Source organism: Alligator sinensis, unplaced genomic scaffold (assembly GCF_000455745.1).
Source record: "Alligator sinensis unplaced genomic scaffold, ASM45574v1 scaffold1371_1, whole genome shotgun sequence".
NCBI lineage: Eukaryota > Metazoa > Chordata > Crocodylia > Alligatoridae > Alligator > Alligator sinensis.
In genome coordinates, this window is record NW_005842601.1 from 945,470 (window position 1) to 962,974 (window position 17,505).

The 17,505-nt window shown below is 43.5% G+C and overlaps 1 long non-coding RNA gene and 1 other non-coding gene across 2 annotated transcripts in view; both read right to left on the reverse strand.

Moving 5' to 3' along the window:
* Positions 1–1,391: 1,391 nt before the first annotated feature.
* LOC112551789 overlaps positions 1,392–17,505 on the reverse strand; it is a 26,710-nt gene continuing 10,596 nt past the window's right edge. The window contains exon 3 of the long non-coding RNA XR_003096100.1: positions 1,392–1,466. This is a non-coding gene — a long non-coding RNA (uncharacterized LOC112551789). The remainder of the gene's footprint in view (positions 1,467–17,505) is intronic.
* Positions 8,577–8,648, reverse strand: TRNAQ-CUG. The gene has a single exon. It is a non-coding gene; the product is annotated as a tRNA-Gln (tRNA).

Sequence of the window (17,505 nt, forward strand, 5' to 3'; positions counted from 1 at the left end):
GGTGACCCCAGCAAGGTAAATGTCTAGTTTCCTCTTGAAGATTTCTGGTTTTCTGGAAGGGTGTTTTATCAATGCTGTTTCTCTGAGTTGTGCTCACCAAGGACCTTTGGCCATATGATGCTCATAAACCAGGTCTGAATACTTCCGCTGACATCAGCGGAGATCCTGCAGCCAATGGAGGGCAGTGGGTGGTGCAGTGTACTGCAAGAGTTGCACTATGGTAAGCCAATTGCAACATAAATAGCGATGCACGAGCTGCTTTGATAACAGCGTGTCTGGAGAACCATTAAGTGATATCAGTCTCTTTATCTTCAAATGATTGGTGCTACTAGCAAGTCAAGTTTGACCTGTAGCCCCACCCCAGTCCTAGTGCTGTCAACGCTCAGCAACAAATTGTTATTATTTGTGTTACCATAAACTCCAAACATAACCAAACCTCTCTTGTGCAAGATGTTATACAAACAGATTAAATGAACAGTCCCTGCTCCAAAGAAGTCACAGGAAAAATAATGTTCTTTCATCACTGTTAGCAATTTGCATGTAGCACAGGTGCCAATTATAGCAAACCCTGCAACTACAAATAAATAGTTTGAGTAGTTGGGCACCCTATATATTCGTATAAGCAGTCTCTGTGCCATATGTTGCTGTAATACTAGCCTCTTTTGGTGTAAGCCAAATTTCCATCAACAAACTAAGACTTAAGACTAAGTACAGACAGGCAAAAAGCCCAGCACTGAATCGATTCAATTTTCATAGGTTAGTCTAAGCTGCTGGAAATGCAGCTACATGCCTGCTGTGACCCAGGCCAGAAGCCAGGGGGCACTAGAGCATGCCTTCCTGCTGGACTGGAGAAGACAGCTTGGGCCAAGGCTAGCCCACCTGCCCTGCAAAGCATCCTGGGATGCTGGGGGACTGTGAGTTAACTTAAATCTGGAGGGGATCTGGGACAGAAGTTCAATACACTGTTTTAATCCAAATCAGTAAAATCTGATACTATACTCATCCAGGTTTATCTTAAACCAGTTTTGGCCATTTTGAAAGCAGTTTATGTGCACTGAATTTCTGTTGTGTTACAGATTTGAACTGGTTTCCGATCACTTATACTGGTTTATGTGTAATTTCTATCCCAAGCCTAAAGGTTGACTAACATGCATGGAAAATCCTGATTGGTGCAGTCATGCACCAGTGCCATCATAATAGATTAAATATTTTCCCAAAGCAGATTGTGAATCTTGGGTGCTCACTGCCACATGCTTTCACTGATATTAAATGGTTGGCAAGATTCTAAAAGAGTTTCCATGTTTGTACAGAAAAACACTGGGGTTCACATTAGGGATAAAAATGCATGAGGGTTTGAATTTGCCCAGCTTCAAGCCATACACTGACCTCTACTTGAAACTTCCTCTCTGTGTAAGTGACTTTGTAGTTGTTCGGTTTCTTTCCTCTTCCTTTGAAGTTTCTGGTTCCTGTGAAAGAGAGATGATGAGAAGGACCAGTATTCTCCTTGGATGTGATCCTAGGGTAAGACAAGCTCATGGTAAAAATTTCAAGAACTTTTTTGCGCCCTTTGATAGTTGATGCAAACAAACTGCAACTACTGCCCTGCAACAAACAATATTTACCAATTATTATTTATTTGTGAATTTTTTCACTAACATCACAGCCATGCTTAAGAGTCCCCATCTTTGATGTCTGAAATTGCTTATCCACTTGAGAATGCCTGGAAAAGAACTGTATACAATGTCACCATCTAGGTCAATGGAGTCTTTCTGGGATTCCTATCCATTATTTTGACAGCAACAAGGCTAAATTAAGCTTTCCACTCTTTCAGTTTTAGTGGTCAAATATCTACCAAGTGCTCAGCCATGATTCCTTAGCTTGTGTTTAAGGCAACCAGGATTCCCAAGTGGTCTCATATTCACATATTAGCCAGACTCAGGCTTCTGAGATCAGACAAGATCAGGCACATTCAATTTGGCATAGACCAAAGATGTGTGTTGGCCTCTAGTGCCAAAGTGTAGATTTAAAGTTAAACTTGAAGCTTCTTAAAAGAGAAAAAATAAAAATGAAGGAATGTAAAGCCCACTAAAAGTAACCCTGTTATGGTTCATTGTCAAAGAGACCTGCCTGTAATTTAAATGCTAATCCAGTGAAAAATGTCCTCAGCAATCATGAGTGATCCATTTTAGAATTCAAAGGGCCAGATGGTTTTCAGCTGGTGTAATGTAATATAATCTACTGAAAGGAATGGAATTTCATTTTTTATTTCAGTATAGCTACATCACTTTACACCAGTTGAGAACCTGGCCCATAATTCTTGCTTTCAGTGCACTTAGTGCTTGCATGGTGGAGGCCGTGGGTTTATCAAGATAGTGACAAGTGCACTGCATATCCAGTGTCCTGATGCCTCAACCTACTCACACCACTCCTAGGAGTGAATGTGCAATTCAGTTTCCATGGATAATTCAGTGCTGGACTGTTCTGACTAGCCTGCCAAAAAGGTAGCTAATAAATGCTAATTGCGGTGATGCTGAAAGCTCCGTACTGCACCTCACTAAACCTATTTTACATAGGCTACCAAACAGATACCTGGTGGTGGTGCCAAAATCTGGGGCCTTTTGGCCACTGCTGAAATGGAACACTGTCCTGCAAACGAACATGAACGTGAGTAACCTTACTGAGGCAAACAGTCCTATTCAACTCACATCTAAGGGGTAGGCCAGAGTCTAGTTCTCCAAGCCCCAGAAACCATTATAAAGTCAAAATAGCTAAGAGGATTTCAGAAAATTCTTTTACAGCAAGTAAGTGATGAAGAAAATCAGATCAAATAGACAAATGGCCATAGTGATGCTTTCCTATGCCCCAGATGGTTAACACAACAGGGCCAGGTAGGGCAAGCCAGAAATGTGTGGCACTTGAATAGTTTGAAGTTGGCTGTGCTGCCAGATGAGAGTAAGGAGCACTGACTGAGCAGGGTGTGGAAAGATTGTTCTACAGATTAATTCTTTGTATTATTAATTTTATTGTACTGGTTCCTAAAGGGGCCAGCCAAGATCAGGGCCTAGTTGTGCTAGGTGCTGTACAAACACTTAATAAGAGTCAATCCCTGCCTGAAAGAGTTCACACTCTATATTGATACATAAAGAGGTGGAAGGGAAAACAAGATACAGACAGCTGATGTGACTTGCCCACATACACATGGCTGGTCAGTAGCAGAGTTGGGAATTAATATCAATAGGCATCCTCCAAGCTGCACTCTCTTGCCTGCAGCTGGCCTAAGTCCTCAGTTTCAAGACATTCACTTGCAGCCTTTAAGGAACAGGAACCAAGGCAACTTAACTGAAATTGTTCAATACTGCTGAGAAGACATTTAAATGGGAAAACCCCATGGTTTTCAAAAGAGTGAACACTCAGTGGCTGCCTGTTTATGAAGAGAATGACAGGACTCTCCAGCAATCACTGTATATGTTTGTACAAAAGAGGAAAAGAGGAGATTAGCCTAAGTTGTAGATTGAATTTCTTCAGAGGGATGAACAAGAATTGAGAAGTAGCAACATACACCAGAAACATTTATGACAAGGTTAAAGGATCCTCAAATTAACAAGGCAGTAGGTCAAGAGAACGTACATTTGATCCTCCTTAAGGAAGGGCAGACACAGAAAGAGGAGATGCTTTGGCAAGTTCAAGAGAACCCCCAGGAGACCTGAATGCAGGCCACATATCTCAGTAATTCAACGAGGATCAGCAGAAAAGTTTAGAGAAGAAGCACTTTGACACATGCTGCAGGGCAAGGGGGGAGATGCTGCGTGGATTAGGCAACCCAACGGGAAGAAAAATGGCCTGAGCAGAGGGAGCCCCATTTCAAGAAGGCAAAGCTATGCCAAGTAACACACTGTATCTATCCAAATATTTTACGCAAACAAAAGAAAAACCCCGCTGGGATTTTCAGCGTCCACTGTTAATATAGAAAATATCACATATTATGTCTGAAGAGGTAATAAATGAAGGGCAGCCAAAAGCACGAGCTTTTCAAACCAAAAACCAGATCCAAAATATATTAGGCTCAGTTTCTGGTCCAGTGAATGCAGGCACTAGGACCTGGCCTGAGCAGGGGCTAAAAATAGAATACATTTGCCTCTAGGTCACCGGTTGAAGTCTAGGCCCAAATTAATGGTGTCTGATACTTAGTGACCCCAAACCATTTTCTAGCATACAGGTGCCCCCTGCAACAGACCTACCATGGAAATGTAGCACTTCGGTTATTAGAAGCCTAGGGCACAAAACATGTGAGTGGTATTCAGGTGCTCAGTCACCATGGTTTCCATAAACTCCTCAGATTTGGGTTTGAATTCAAGCCCACACAAACAACAATGTTCAGTCAATAGTCAATGCTGTTGAATTAGTTTAGAGGCAAAGGTGACCAAGATATGGCCCGTGGGCCAGACCTGGCCTGTGAATCCTTGTCATCCAGCCTGCAGGGCTCTCCATGGGTCTGAAAATTTGGCAGTATAGCAAGCAGTGGCCATGTTAAATACTGGCACCACTCATCTTATTACTAAATTTCCAGACCTGCGGAGAGCCTTATGGTTGGGATCCAGATGCAAAGCTGTATCATCTGGTCCATGAGGCCAGAGATGTGGCAGCAGGAGGAGCAACAGCTGCTGTAGCACCAGGAACCACATCAATTAATGCTGCTGGAACCAAACTAGAGCCCACAGACAAAATGACATGGCTTTGTGCACTGGATCCTGCTCCCAGGCCAGCCCCATGTCACTCACCTGGCCTGCGGGGCCAGATGAGTTGGACACCACTGGTCTAGGGAATTCATACTGAACTGGGCCCAGATTCCCTCTGAGGAGTCGCACCTTTCTGTTGAACCTGGGCCAAAATCTGGTGAGTTTAACACAGCAGAGTCTAAATGTGTAACAAAAGTTTTTTCAGTCTTGATGGAGGACTCCATCTCTAGTAAGGAAATGGAGCTAGGAGTAGGAGCAGGTCTAAGAGAGGGAGAGGCTGCAGGCAGGATCCTCAGGCTCGATCAGCTCCAAAGTGGAACTCAATCTGCCCCCCTCACCCTCCATCGACCCAACAGGTTGTTGGATCAGAAAGGGCACTCTAACTCATGGCACTTTATGTAAAGCTCTGTGAGATAGAGCAGGCCTGCACGGCTGTCATGCCCTTTCTGAAGGATTTTGGTAATGCAGGGAAGGAGGAGAGGACAAGAAATAATGGGCACAAGCTGAGTGAAGATCGCTTCAGGTTAGACATAAGAAAAAACTTCTTTACAAGTCGAGTGCTGAGGGTTTGGAACAGGCTCTCCCCAGAAGTGGTATGGTCATCCACCCTGGTGATCTTCAAAAATCGTCTGGATGCCTACCTTGCTGGGGACATCTGATCTCAGCAGTCTTTCCTGCCCAAGTGCAGGGGGGGCTGGACCCAATGATCTGTAAGGTCCCTTCCAGCCCCTAACAACTATGAAACTATGAAAAGAAAATAAACAGAATGCTATACCACCCACTAGCTATGCTAAACTTCTTCAAAGGGTAACCAGGCTCCAGCTTAGTGTTATGATATATTGTACTTCAGGACTTAGAGTTGCATTCCTGATATAAGACCCTCTAGAACTCCAAAGATATACAAATACTAGGGCTATTCTAAGATCAAGAACAAGATATTAATATATCTCAGAAGCATGCAACTTGAAGGAGCAGGGGGCAACCTGAATGAAAACAAACACAAACAGAGTGCTCTTCTATTTTGAGGTACAAGTGTGAAATAATGATGTCTGAAATATTCTAATTCTCCTGGATGAGGACCAATTTTAAGTAGGAATTCAGGACAATTTTTGGAAGACAGAGTACCTACTGCTTCTGCTACCACCAAAACCCTTACCAGCACTATCGGTGGAGAGCTCAGTTCAGATCAAATGGAACATTTGCCCAAACTGTTGCACAAATTTTAGTTTTTAAGTTAGGAAAGCCTCACAGACTCCAGGCCAGACCCTCAGGTTATGCGTCTCAAACTGGTGCACGGTTCCATTGAAATCAATGGCATTACGGCCTTCTAATTTTTACCCCTTACTTCCCCAAGTGATTGGTGGAATTCTTTCAAGGCTGCCTGGGATGACCATTATCTCAACTATTTTGTTGGGATTGGGTGCATTCAGTCCAGTCTGGCCATAAAATTTCCTACCTAATGATATAGTGAGACTCCTGGAGGAAAAATATGCTTTTCCCATTTCATTAGTAAATCTTCCTCCTTTGAGGCATCTTGGCCACATGAAGTAATTGCATTCATTGTAGTTTTAGCCACAAGGAAAATTTACATATAGCTTGGGACCATGTGCTATGTAAGAACCTTATGTATGGTTCCTACTTAGATAAAATCTTAGTCAATGGCAATTATAATCAGTGGTCATTTTACCTGGGCCTTGACTGTGGGTCTGAGTCCTTGTCATGTTTCTGACAGTCTCAGCACTCTTTAAGAGGTCTCGCTGGAGCCATGATTAAAAGAGATCTAGCCAAATGAAATTCCTTTTATTCACACACAGGATTTTCTTTCTGATTCTATTTTCTGATTCTGTTGCCATTGGAAAAGGAAAACCAAAGGGGAAATCATTGTGTTGCTTAGTGGATAGACAACAGGACTGGGGCTTTGGAGATAGTGTTCTGTTCCTGGTTCTGTTACTGATTTGCTGAACAACCAAGAGCAAGTCACTCCATTCATCGGTACTGCAATTTCCCCATCTGAAAAAGAGAAAATGGCACTAACTTCCCCTGTAAAGTGCTTCAAGACATATGTATGAAAAGCACTATGTAACCCCTAAGATTGTTATTATGATAGCTAGCGCTTGCAATATACACATTTGTGCATGCTAGAATCATTTGGGTAGTTTCATAGTGTAGTGTGCTTAGGGTCAGAAGGGACCCAAACAGACCATCAGGGCCGACCCCCTGCCTCGGGCAGGAACGAGTGCGGGGTCATAACACCCCGGCCAAATATCTGTCCAGCCTCCTCTTGAAGACCCCTAAGGTAGGAGTCAGCACCACCTCCCTTGGGAGCCCATTCCAGAGCCTGGCAGCCCTAACTGTACAGTAATGTCTCCTGATGTCCAGCCTGAACCTTCTCTCTAACAATTTGTGACTGTTATTCCTAGTAACCCCCGGTGGTGCCAGAGGGAGCAGAGCCTCCCCCAATTCCCGCTGGTCCCGCCTCATGAGTTTGTAAATGGCCACCAGATCCCCTCTCAGCCTTCTCTTGTGGAGGCTGAATAGATTCAGGCCCTTTAGCCTCTCTTCATAGGGCCTGCCCTGCTGCCACTTGACCATGCGAGTGACCCTCCTCTGGATCCTCTCCATGCTAGCCACATCCCTCTTGAAGTGCAGCGCCCAGAACTGGACGCAGTACTCCAACTGTGGCCTGACCAGCACCGCATAGAGGGAAAGGATCACCTCCCTGGACCTGCTTGTGATGCATCTGTAGATGCACAACAAGGTGCGGTTAGTCTTACTGACCACTTCATCGTGTTGGTGGCTCATGTCCATCCTGGAGTCAACAGTGACTCCAAGATCCCTCTCTGCCACCCTGTTGACAAGAAGGGTATTCCCCAGCCTACAGGTGTGTTGCTGGTTCCTTCTCCCTAGATGCAGCACCTTGCATTTGTCTGCCTTGAATCCCATCCTATTCTCATCCACCCACCTCTGTAACCTGTCTAGATCTAGCTGGATTCTGTCCCTCCCCTCCAGCGTGCCCACCTCGCCCCACAACTTGGTGTCATCAGTGAATTTGGACAGCGTGCTTTCCACACCCACATCCAGATTGCTGATAAAGATGTTGAACAGTACAGGCCCCAGGACCGAGACCTGGGGGACTCCACTGCCCACATCCCTCCAGGTTGAAAACAACCCGTCCACCACCACTCTCTGTGTGCGACCATCTAGCTAATTTGCCACCCATCTGACTGTGTAGGCATCATTGCCACAGCCACCTAGTTTTTTTGAGAGAATGGTGGGAAACCATGTCAAAAGCTTCTTAAAGTCCAGGAAGATGACATCTACCCTGACACCCTCGTTCAGGGACTTTGTGACCTCATCATAAAAGGAAAGCAGGTTAGTCAGGCAGCACCTGCCCTCAATGAACCCGTGTTGGTTGCCCCTGAGCATTACCTCCCCTGCTGGGCCCTTGCAGATGTGCTCCTTGATAATTTTCTCAAAGGTCTTTCCAAGGACTGAGGTGAGAGTAACGGGCCTATAGTTACCCAGGTCCTCTTTTCTCCCCTTCTTGTAAATGGGGACCATATTGGCCCTTTTCCAATCCTCTGGTACCTGGCCAGTGCCCCATGAGCACTCATAGAGCCGTGCCAGGGGCCCCACTATGATCCCCACCAATTTTCTCAGCACCCACGGGTGAAGAGCATCTGGACCAACTGATTTAAACACATCCAGCCCATCCGACAAAATTCCCTAACTAGGTCATCCCTGACCTTAGGCATGGCAGTGCCTCCCCTGGGTCTGTCCGTAATCCTAGTGGGGGAAAAGTCCTGGTCCCTGTTCAGGAGTATGGAGGCAAAAATCTTTAGGTTCCACCGAGATTTGAACTCGGATCGCTGGATTCAGAGTCCAGAGTGCTAACCATTACACCATGGAACCCCTGAGTAAACACAGACAAATCAGGTTCCTACATAGGTACTTGTCCAATTGCATAACTGTGAAGCCCCATCCTAAGTCCCACTGAAGCCCATGAAAGCTGTAGGAACTCAGCCCCTATCAGGATTTGTCCACATGTCATAACATTCTCTCACTGGCAGTCAACTCAGTGACAGCCAATCCAACAACTCAATTGATGGTTGTTTTCCCCCTAAAAATAATATGAAGAGATATGAGAACCTAAGAGGCTGCAAACTAAGCTTTCATCGAAAAGAATAGAGGGTGCATACCTGATGTATAGCCCTTTTCTACCCACAGTTACACTTGTGCAGCCCCTTCATGACCATAAGGATCTTGATTTGAAGGCAAAATATTCAAAGACCAATTTTTGCCCTTGGGAATCCTGGGACTCTAAGAAGAGAGAAAAATTACAATATCTCTTCCAGAGAAGTTAATAACCACTACAGCCAGCTGGGCCTCTGCTACGGCAGTGTTTCCAAACGTAAGAGCAGTGTGTGTGAGTGTAAGCAAGTGTACGAGGAGGTCAGAATGTTTCTAAGTGATCATGTTTCCTCTAGGGTCAGGTCTAGTTTCTGTGCCAGCCAGAGAAAACTCCTACCTCCCAGCCTGCTAAAGCAAGTCTGTATGAAGTTTCCAATTCTATTGGAAAGGAAAAACACTGCAGATCCTCCTCTCATTTATACCACTGAAAATCTGAGGTCTAGATTTACCAAATAGTAACTGAGACCTCAAACCTAACCTTTTGTGTTTGGAGCAGACCGTACACAGAAGCCATCATATAAGAACCAAGCCTTTACATAGAAAGCTTCTTAATTGCACTTTACATTCAGGTTGCATGTATAAATAATTTAAAAATGATGAATACATGATGTAGATGTTCTTAATAAATGATTTAATTAACTGTTACTTATTGTTACTGAATTCAAAAGGTCAACAGGTTGTTTATAACTGTAGCATGCAAACATCTATAAATACATGCCACTCACAGCTGCTGCACGTTTTAACATCTATTCATGCTTTACTAACCTTTTATAAATGGAATCCTAATAACAAATCTAATAAAAAAATAAAAATCTTAATAAAGAAGCTTTGCTTTGCGAAAAGTAGATCACCATATATAATTTGGAAGGGAAAAGTATGTACGTGTATGTGCATGGGTAGCAAGAAACAAAAAATAATCAACCTGTAGCAGGTTTGATGTTCCAACACTTGGTCTGACACCTCCTTCTGTTCAGCCCAGCCCTGCTCTTCTCTCTGGCATCCTAGGGGCCCCCCTGGTCTTACCTGCCACATCTAGGACTTGCATATTAATTTGGGAGTCTGCCCTTTGTTCAGCCAGCGTGACATTTCAGATGCCTTTCTCCACCCTGCTCATCACTGAGCTAACTCAAATCTGTCCCATTTAAGATAAATGATGAACCCCTACATGGCAACTACTTGCCCATCTCCCAGATTGTACTAGTTTGCTTAGCCTTTCTGGCTCTTCAGTTTTCCCCAGCTCACCTCCAAGATCTCCAACACAAATAATTCCTCAGGCCTTAATGAGTTCCACTTAGTCCTCAGACCTTGTTAAATCCCCAATATCTAACAAGAGCTGCTAACCCTTCAGTCTGTCTCCTGGGACTCTGTATCTCTCAGCCCCTGTAGAGCAACACAATATGCACTCTACCAGAGTGCCCTCAACAGCCTCCCTTTGCCCCTATCCAGGCATCCCATGCCTCATGCCAAGGCTCCTAAAGCCTAGAGCATACCTTACCCCAACAAAGAAAAATTGCTCAGCTTTTCTGCCCTTTATAACACAAACTAAGAAGAAAGGAAAAGACAGACCATATCACCACCCTAGTCTGCCTAGTCCTCTGACAGATGTCAATACAGCTGCTTTAAAGGGAAGTGGAATAATATTCCATAATGTGTAATTACAGGATAACACCCTGAAGCATGTGACCTAATATACACTATCATTTCCATTTGCTCTAACAGAATTGTGGGAGTATTTTTCTTTATAAATATCTAAATCACTTTTAACCCCAGTGGAAAAACATATACCCTCCATGATATCTCAATGCAGTGAGTTGCAAGCAAGGGGTTTTTTTCAAATAAAAAATGAGGAGGGGTCATAGTCTGATACTTTGACCTATGGAAAGTAGAGTCATACTTTGCAGGCACTTCCACTGATTCAGTGGGACTACCCAAGGATCAAGTTGCTACTGAACATGAATATTGATGTCAGCATTTGGCCTGAAATAAAGAAATCCTCCTTAATAGCAAAATGCCATTATTCATGTACAGCTTAATCTCTGATCATAAATATGCCAGCCATGGGTTCTTAAATCTGACATTTAACATCCAGAAGTCATTTATCACTCAGCACTTCTCCTAGTTTTAAATATCTAAGTCACAATGCAAACAACTTAACTTATTGGTACATTTTTCCATACTTTTGTCTATTTTGGACTGCCCTTCTCCTCCTAGCCATTCAACAGCATCAAATAGCTTCCTTATTGATTCCAATCTCTTCTGCTCCCATCAGTGCCACCATTGTTTACCCACAAAATCTTTGGTGACTGCTCTACGCAGGCATGTCCATGCTTGTTTCCCATCAATTCCTGTGCAACTTCAGTGGTGCCATCTAATTCACATCTTTTATGTATTCTCTGATAGCAGAGGCCCTACTGAGTTACCCGGGGTGCTGTAGCATTTTAAACAGCTCTACCCAGAGCTGGTCAGCTGAAAAGCATTTGCTTCTACAAAGGGGAGATGACATCAGCTGGGACAGGATAACCATGACAACCCTCCCAAGAGCAGCAGGGCTGCAACGTGTTGTTTGAATTAATATGCAAAGTTAATTCTCAACAAGTTTTGGGCAGGACCCCCACTTATAACAATTAAAAATTGGGGGGGGGCATGGGGGGGCATGTGTGTGTTCCCAGACACTTCAGCTCCTGCAATGATTTTTATGAATAAAAATCACTGAGCTCCAGAAAAACTAAGAGAGCGTGTGTGTGTGTGTGTGTGTGTGTGTGTGTGCACACGCATGCAAACTGGACTTTTGATTTCAAATATGAAGTCAAGTTCATATATAACTGTGAATCAGCCAATTCCTAAAGCCCACACTCAGTTCTCACTCAGCCAAACTCCCACTGAGATGAACCCATGGAAAGTTTGCCTCCAAGATTAGCTTCAGGATCTGGCTCATGATAGAACCCGGTGATTCAGGCTCATGCGTAATCACCTGCTATGAGAGTCTGGCTGAGAAAACAATGATGGTTTTAACCCTAACTTTCTGAATCTCAAGCATACGCGCAGCAAAATCATCCTCTCAATGGGCCTTATGGACAGAGGGTCCCACATTTGAACTGCATTTGACTCACAAAAGAAATGGTCTATGTATATACAGTAAGTATGTTGTAATGCAGAATTAGTAAGATACGTGGATCCAGGAGGCTAATTCTCCCCACTCTTCAGTTTGATCTGTGGCTGTACCCTGGGAAGCCCCATGCTGTTATTTTCTACACAGTCGCTTCCCATCATATAAACTATTACACTGAATGAGGCGGGAAGATTAGCCTTCTGGATCCAGACTGTCTTACTCTCTGATTCTTCATATTGGCATATTTATAAAACACGTGTGTCTCATTTTGGTATGATTTAAAGTCTGCACAGTACAGAGTGGTTCATTAAAACAGCTGCTCACAATCTGTTAGGATAAATAGTTTCCACTCTTTTATGATAGCCCTGACAAGGGGCCAACCCTGCACCCTAGATCTAAGTGTCTTGAGTTTGGAAACATTCACAGCTTAGACTCACATGCACCTTGTGCTGCATGAGCCTGTTTCACAAGATTCATTTCCAGTTCTTAGCTTCAGTCAGGCTTCTTTGCACCAATATGGATCACAGGGTTCCCCCATGCAGGAAACCCCCCAAAAAGATGACTATAAAGGGAATTACATAGTTTCCAGGACCCTATCTGGGGATTTTGTGTAGTGCTTGCTGTCACATGATGGCTGAAGAGCAACTCTCATGCTGAAGAATCGTAGAATCATAAAGAGAAGGGCTGGAAGGGACTTCCAGAGGTCAGCTAGTCCAAGCCCCTGCCTGAGGCAGAACCATCCCTATCCAAACCATCCTACCCAAACCATAAAATAAACTTGACATAAGACTACACTAATACAACACAGACCTAGCACCCTAACCTGCCACAGGTAAAACAGGGGAACCATGGCAGCTAGTATCCTGCTTCTATAAAATGTCTCTCTCTCACACACATACACAAACATCTCCTCCTGGAAACATGGACCCATTAGCCCTTCCATGTGTTTGCAATAATTTCACTTGCTATACTGGATAATCAATTATCCAGGGTGTGTCATTTTCCCTCAGAGTCCTTATGCAGCTCTTACTTAATCACACAGTTAAGATGTACAGAGCCAAAGTCTGTAGCTGGCAGAAGAGATCATGATGGGCTCCACACCCAGGGGAGCAAATAAGTTTTTGCTACATTTGAAAAAATCCCAGATCTGGAGGATGGAAGGTGGGGGATCCCACCTTCCATGCACCTTTACAAAATAAACATATAGTAGGAATAGTCCCAGGAGCTCGACTAGCCCTTAGCTGATCTGTGGCTTAAAATTAAAGAGTTCCATCCCACAGCTCTTGTGGTGGGGACTCTCACGCAAGGCCCATTGACTCAGGCTTTTGAAACATTCCTATAATAAACCTCATGGTATAGAAAACCCAAGAGCCAAATGTAATGGCTATAATAGGGATTCTTCAGGGGCTGCTAGGTAAAGCTTGACCCTGTGGCTCTCTCTGGATCTTACATAGATCAATAAAGAGTCTTTTACTCAATAGGTCTTTTGCTGTGGGTCTGATAGCCTCAACTGTGACTCCTACGGGTAAAGGTCAGGATTTGACCAGGTATATTTCTTTCTGTGAGTTCTCTTGTGTATTTACTGAGGGTTAGCACCAGCATTTTCAGTGTGTGCTCATACACAGTGCTGTTTCCATCATTACTTTGTACCCATACATAATGCTGGTCCTATCTATTACCCTACTGTTGTCAGTTCATAGATACACAGGACCAGAACTTTGAAGTCAATACAATGCCTCCTACTCACCACGTTGACTATTCCCGATCATATTACAGCATATCCCAAGGAATATAGGCACTCATAAATCACATGCACATCCTTGTGTTAACATAAAAAGGAGCAGAAAAAACTACTGAAAATGGGACAGACTTGAGACACCCTAAAACCAAGTCAGTCCAGGGCTGCATTTTCAGGCCTTTGTCACCATACAGGCCAGAATCAGCCTGACAGCTGCTTAGAGCACAAAGCAGCTTGAAGGACAGGCTGAAGTCATGGCTGCACACTGCTGCCTGACTTGCAGGTTGGCTGTATGAAAGGGCTTGGTCTCTAATGAGCACTGGCTGCTAACTATTGAAAAAGCTGCCTCTCACTGCAATAAGTATTATATATTAGAAAACTGGATTACAATAGATCATAACTGAAACTACATTTGAGGTATAACAGGCATGCAGGATGTTGCACTGGCTGCATAGCAACATCCGTAATAACTATTTTAAACTTAAAACCACTAGCCTGAATGTAATACAGCGTACAATGAGCATCTGTCTAGCTATAAATAAAATCTTGTCACACATCTCAGGGTAAGTATGACCAAGTTTTTCTTCACCAGTTTTGATTTGCTACAATGACCCCTAAGATTTCTGAGCCCTAAAAGAATCAAACATGAATCCCCTCCCTTCTGGCTGGTGTCTGGCAATACTACACACAATGCATGCCTGACTTGGAAAGATTAATCATGCCCAGGAAACCAGCCTTCCTGGCATCAGAGGAACCCCATTCTGTCTTTAGTTATATGAATGTTTATCTGGAGTAACTCCACTGAAGTAAGTGGGGTCACAATAGATGTATACAACTGTGACTGAGAACAGAATTTGAACCATCTCTGATCATCAATCCTATTACTCAGCTGCCTCCCTGTGCTAATTTAGAGAATAGGACGCCTTCTCATCTCAGTTTGTACCTAATGGAAATCTAATAATAATTGATCATGATAATAATTGATAAGACTTAATAGTTGCTAAAAGTGTTAAGAATATAAAGATGCAGATGGGAGCCTAGTTGGGTTTTCAAAAAAAAACAAACCAAAACCTACTCATTTTACTACAATGACTAGGGACAGACACACACAAACTGGTTAGGTGATCAGAAACTGGTTTAAACTTGTAACAGAACAGGCATTCAGTGCACATCACCCAGTATGAAAATGGCTAAAACCGGTCTGAGCTAAGCCTGGTTGAATGTAGTATCAGACTTAACTGATCTGGGTCAAACTGGTTTATGCAATGTCTGTCCCGGACCCCTTCCTCATTTAAATTAAACCAGAGTTCTCCAGCATCTCAGATGCTTTGCAGCCCTGGGCAGGGCTCTCTGCTCCCCAGCAGGGCTGGCCCCTCCCCTCTGCTCCCTGGCTGGAGCTCTGGCCAAGACTTGCAGGCACAGCAGGTCTGCCTGGCTTCCTTCTGCCTCGTCCTCTCCCTCACCACTCACTGCTCAAGCAAGGATCCCTCCCTTCTTCCTCCCACACCATGGACCATAGCCAGCATGTGGTATTCTAGCTAATGCTGAGAGGTGTCTATGTAAGGCAGACAGGACAATGTTAGCTTAGGGCTTTTTGGAGCTAATCAACAGCTACCTGTTAATGTCCCCCCATTCCTTCCTTGGAGAAAGTTGTTTAAAAAGAGCTAGAACTAATGAGAATAGCTTTTGTTTTGCTGATGGGCTGATAAATGCCATGTAAATCCCGCTGGGCTGGCGGGGCAGGGAAACTCCTCCCTAATCAAAGTGTCCTGCTGGAGCCTGGCCATGCCCCGCACCCAGCTCAGCACTATGGGAGGGAAGGGAAGACTTTTCTAGCGCCCCCCGGCTTCTAGCCTGAGCCACTGCAGGCATGTGCTGGCATTTCCTTAGTCTAAAGGGAATGTCTTTATCATTACAAACTGGTTCAGCCTAGCCAGGCTTAGACTAACCTGCAAAGATTGAATCAATTCAGGCTCAGGCTTTTTGAATGTCTGTCCATAGCCAATGGGAGGTAGGTATCTTAGTGCTTTTAAAAATCTCATTGAGGACCTGTCTTTAAGAATCTAACTACTTTCACAAGCATTACCTTTAGGTGCAGCCAGATATTTAGATGCCTAACTTCCATCAGAATCTATGGGAGTTAACTACTTAATATCTCCTGAACAGCTAGCCCTTAGCACCTACAGGCCACCATTCCAGCATAAAAGCTTCTCATTCTAGGCATTGGACACACATACAAATACCACATGATGTCTATTCCAAAGTTCTTAAAACCCAAGGGTAAGATGTGGCTACAATGAATAGACAGGGGAAACACAAGGTAACAGTAAGATAAATGGGATCAGAGAAATACACTGCAATTAGTTCATCATCACCATTGAAAGCTCGTTATTTTTTCTAATAAATCTTTGAAAACTTAATTTTTTCAAACAAATCTTGGCTTCTCTCAGAAGACTTTCTTTCGTAGAAAGGCAACCACATAACTGAAATCTGCCCTTCTTCATTCCCCAAAAGAAAAGACAAGAGCCCACTACATGCAATGCATTGTGTGGATGGCTGACTCAGCCAGCTTCCCAACATCTACATCCAGGAAAGCAGCAGGACTTCAAAACTGCGTACAGTTCTAATAATGTTCTCTGGAGGGACTTCAGGGCAGAGGCCTTCATTTAAAAACAAAACAGAGCACAATCTATTAAGTCTTTTGAATGAGATTTGTGTTGAGGGGTTCTTCTCTCAGCTGCATTCAACAGGCATTACTCTAGCAGTAAGATAGCTGCCTAGGGAAGTTGAGTAGTTGTACAAAGGAATGGGAAAAGATAAACAAGGAGAAGATTTTCTTAACTACTTGGATACCTGAGGGTATAACCTGAAGCTCTTGCTGTTTTAATTTATGAGGACTGATTTTATTATCTATTACATTCTCGGGCTGCTGGGGATTTGGAGGCTGAATTTCTCTGGGGTTCCCCATGACAGTCAGTACCTGACGCTTATTATACAATAATATCCATATTTCTGGAGCAGGAATTTCATTCCAACATCATTCATAGATGCCAGTGCTACCAAAAGTCATTTGGATACTAACTTGCCCACACTGAGATTAACTAGTGAATTATGGTAATCTTTCAAGAGTTTTGTAGAGAAGGAGTTTCAATGAAGAAATCAAGTCTCTTTCTCAGTCCTGTTGCTCTTTCTGTGATCTTTTCAGCAACAATGGGGCACTTTCCTTGGCATTATTTACCTTCATGACACAGAGATAAACTACCATTTCCTACTTTACTGTTTTTCAGGGCAGGTGAGAAACATGACAGAAAATCTTTCCTGATTTGTTTAAGTCCATATTCTCTCTCTGTCTCTCTCTCTCTCTCTCTCTCACATACACAACCACACGCATACACACACAAACACACGCACACGCATGGAGTTTCGATTTGAGCTTCAAGTTAACAAAGAATTCAAAGTTCAATTTAGCTTAAATTACTTTCCTTGACTTGGAGCCAAAACTAGCAAGTTCTGCCTGTTTTCCTCCTGAAACCATCAATCAGCTCAGGTTTACCCTATCACCCAAATTTGACTAGCAGCTTGACAAATATGGCACAAGTTTGGAATTTATAAAACCTGTCAGATGTCAGGTTTGATTTCTGATATTTTCACACAGCTGTGTTATCAGTTTGAGATGCACCTTGTAGTTTTTATGTAGAATCATAGAATTTAAGGTCAGAAGGGTCCATTCC